Source organism: Etheostoma cragini, chromosome 5 (assembly GCF_013103735.1).
Source record: "Etheostoma cragini isolate CJK2018 chromosome 5, CSU_Ecrag_1.0, whole genome shotgun sequence".
NCBI classification, from domain to species: Eukaryota; Metazoa; Chordata; class Actinopteri; order Perciformes; family Percidae; genus Etheostoma; species Etheostoma cragini.
The window spans coordinates 22,311,834-22,315,447 of NC_048411.1; the positions used below are offsets into that span (position 1 = coordinate 22,311,834).

The 3,614-nt window shown below is 37.3% G+C and overlaps 1 long non-coding RNA gene across 1 annotated transcript in view; it reads right to left on the bottom strand.

The window, feature by feature from the left end:
* Positions 1-1,377: 1,377 nt before the first annotated feature.
* Positions 1,378-3,614, bottom strand: part of LOC117944962 — a 10,521-nt gene continuing 8,284 nt past the window's right edge. The window contains exons 2-3 of the long non-coding RNA XR_004656712.1: positions 2,229-2,234; positions 1,378-1,388 (exon numbers count right to left, since the gene is read on the bottom strand). This is a non-coding gene — a long non-coding RNA (uncharacterized LOC117944962). The remainder of the gene's footprint in view (positions 1,389-2,228; positions 2,235-3,614) is intronic.

Below are 3,614 nucleotides of genomic sequence, written 5' to 3' on the forward strand. Positions count from 1 at the left end.
TGAAAGATTTTTTTTGTTTTAAAAACACTCACCATCTTAAGTACCTGTTGTACATTGTTAAAAAAGCATACGTTTTAGTAGCACTGTGCTGAATTGGTTTACTAATTACCTGAGTGGAAGAACTCAGTGTGTGGTATTAGATAACTGTACCTAATCCTTGCTAGAAGTGAAAATGGGTGTCAAGGATCAGTTTTGGGTCCTCTTTTATTTATTTATATAAATAATTTAGGTGTGAATCTAAATCAGACAAAAGATAATTTTTATGCAGATGATGCTATTTTGTTCACCTCTGCTATGTCGTTGAAGGAAGCAATTCATTATTTACAGTCTGTCTTTAGTCAGGTACAACAATCCCTGTTAGGATTAAAGTTGATATTAAATACTTAATTAATGGTTTTTACACTTTCACATTCTTTTATAGATTTTACGATTTCAACACAAAGTGGTACTCCAATAGTGAGAGTGACTTCCTGCAAATACCTAGGTATTTGGTTGGATGATGAATTGTCTTTTCGGGTCCATATTGAGAGCCTTTAAAAAAAACTTAGACCCAAATTAGGTTTTTATTTTAGATTAAAGAAGTGCTTTCCTTATTCAGCAAGGAAAAAGTTGGTGCAGAGCACATTCACATTAATGCTGGAATATGGTGATGTAATTCACATGCACTCTACTTCATCTTTATTAAAAAAAACTAGATGACCTATACCACTCAGCCTTGCGTTTCATTATAGGTGCAGCAGCTAGGACTCACCACTGCAATCTGTATAAAACTGTACAATGGTCCTCCCTCTCCCTCAGAAGGAAATTCCATTTATTGATTTTCACTGCTAAAGCACTAGTGGGTAAATTACCCTTCTACATTTCAAATTTGCTTACTTACCATAAAAGTGTTTACAGGACAAGGTCGTCAAAACAATTACTATTAACCATTCTATCAAGAAGAATAAAACTTGGTAAAACTGCTTTCTTATCATATGCACCAAATGTCTGGAATGGACTTCAAAACACCTTGAAACTAGAATTACTTCCACCTTTCAATATTTTTAAAAACTTTTAAAGTCAACTCTAACTGAACAGTGTGATTGCTTTTAACTAGGTGCCCTTTAAGTTGTATGTCTGTATCCGCTTAAGTGAAGTGTAATGTCTTTTTTGTATTTTAGTATGTATAGAGATTTGTCCTGTCTTTGTCCTGTCCTTGTATTTTGAAACCTTTTGCTGCCAGTCTTGGCCTGAACTCCCTGGGAGAAAAGTTACTGTAACTCAATTGGACTTTTCCGGTTAAATAAAGGTTAAATAAAATATTTTTTTCCTGTGCCCATTGTTCCAGTTTTCTGGCTCTTGAATGGGGCTGGACTTTGAAGGACTGTCCACACTAAAAACAGCTGTTACTGAAGGATTTTGTATTCGTTAGCCCATTTCATTGCTTGCATGTCAAAACATGCACAATATATGTAGCTACTTAAACATCAACAGTAAATTACTCTGTTATACTTCTTTTGTATTATGCCTATACCCAGGCAACAGCCGTGCCCAAAGGCATTACATTTTCGGGTTGTCCGTCTGTACCTCCATACTTCCCGTTATTGGGAACCAATATCTCAGGACCCCTGGTGGGAATGTCTTTAAGTTTGGCACAAATGTCCACTAAGATTTAAGCTTGAACTGCTTAGATTTTGGATAAGTTGTGGCAGGACAGAGAGACACCCAGACAGACAGACAAATGAACAGATGCACATATAGCTAGACAGGAGAAAGAGAGACAGATGCGGCCAGATAGAGATGATAAGAGAACAGAGAGACAGATGGAAAGATGGAGATAGATGGAGACAGCAACTCAGCAAGGATATTCGAGCATTTGGCCTTGAGCCTGAATCAACACAGCAAGCTGACAGCTATATATGTAGGCTTTATTAACATAGAAAGGTGCAAATCCATGTGCACACACACACACACACACACACACACACACACACACTCACACACACATATTAGAAACTGAGTAAACAGAAGTTTGCTTGCCACCTGAAATTGACTCTGAAATGTAGCCAAGAGTCGGGGAAAATGTGTGTGTGTGAGTGTGTGTGTGAGTGTGAGAGAGTGAGTGTAGAGGCTTAGCAGGTGGGAACTGGCACTTATGTGTAGATGTGTGAGATCTGGAATTCAGGTGCATCACTTATCCCCTTAGCAGATGTTTTGAAAGACAACCTCTAACATATGCGAACACACACACACACCTTCTACAGGTCTCTGCTCCATTCACTCAGTAAGCCAATCCTTATGGCTTTCCAAAACAGACAGAAGATACCAATGAAAGTAAAACAGATAGGTAAACAATAGGGAAGGAAAAGGAAAGACAGCAATGTGCTTTAGTACATACACAATAGTCAATGTAAATGTTTATTTTTGTATTTGAGCTAGAGTGTAATAGAGTACAGCATGTATTTCACATACAAAGACTAATGGAAAGCAGTTAGTTGTAAACTTTAGGGATTTTAATTATAAAACTTGTACTCCTAATACTTACATTATGTCAGGGCTGTGGAGGGTGCTACTAATTGTTCAGACAATGATATGTGTCTAGTTTTAACTTTAGGCTATAAACAGTATGCCCTTATGTGATTTTATTGAGTATTAAACTGAGTATTTGGGAAGTTATTATTACTTAGTCAGCTTCAAGAGGGATATCTGCAAGTTGAGTTCAGCCAGCCTTGTTAGCAGTTGGGTTTATTGGCTGGCCAAGTCCTTAAAACTTTAAACGCATCATGTGGCTGCAACTTACAACCATGAATGCAGAATGTTTTTTCTCAGTTTCAGTTTAATATATTGTGGTAACTGAAAGCTCTTTAATTGATATAAACCTTACCTACCTGTGCCATTTAACCACACTAGAGAAATAGATCTAAGAATGGCAACGTCAGTCGGTTGGCAATAATTAATTATTGTTACACAAAAGTTTAAATCCTTTGAATACAAGGATTATCTAAATACCTGGAAAGTAGATATGTACTGTATTAAACCTAGCATGCAGATATTACAACAGAAAATTATTCACTAAAGACTAATGCATTAAGGTGTTGCTAAACTATTTAAGCCAATTTGAAAATAACATTGTAAATGGATATTTGCAACAAAAAGATCTGTTGAGATTTGCTCAGTATTGCCAGTGAAAATTTGCAGAAAGTTATGAAAATATTGTCAAAAAATATTATTTCTTTACTTTTCCTGAGAGAGAGAGTATGTGTGTCTGCATGTGAGAGAGCGAGAGAAGTGGCAGCTGGTTTACACAGTGGGCAAAGGATGGGTATTCTGTCAGAGTTGGCATAGGGAAGTGACATCACCTGTCACTGTGTTTAATTAACACGTGTGTGTGTGTGTGTGTGTGTGTGTGTGTGTACTCACTCTCACTCCGATGTCCAAGTCTGTGGGCTTATTTACATGTGTGTGTTAATTAGTGCAATGGTATGTGCATGTAAAGTTGTGTTTGTGTGGAGTTTAATGAGCACCACAGTGAGTGCATATGTGGGATTGTGAGAGGAGGTTTCCGTGTGTGTGTGTGTGTGTGTGTGTGTGTGTGTGTGTGTGTGTGTGTGTGTGTGTGTGTGTGTGTGTGTGTG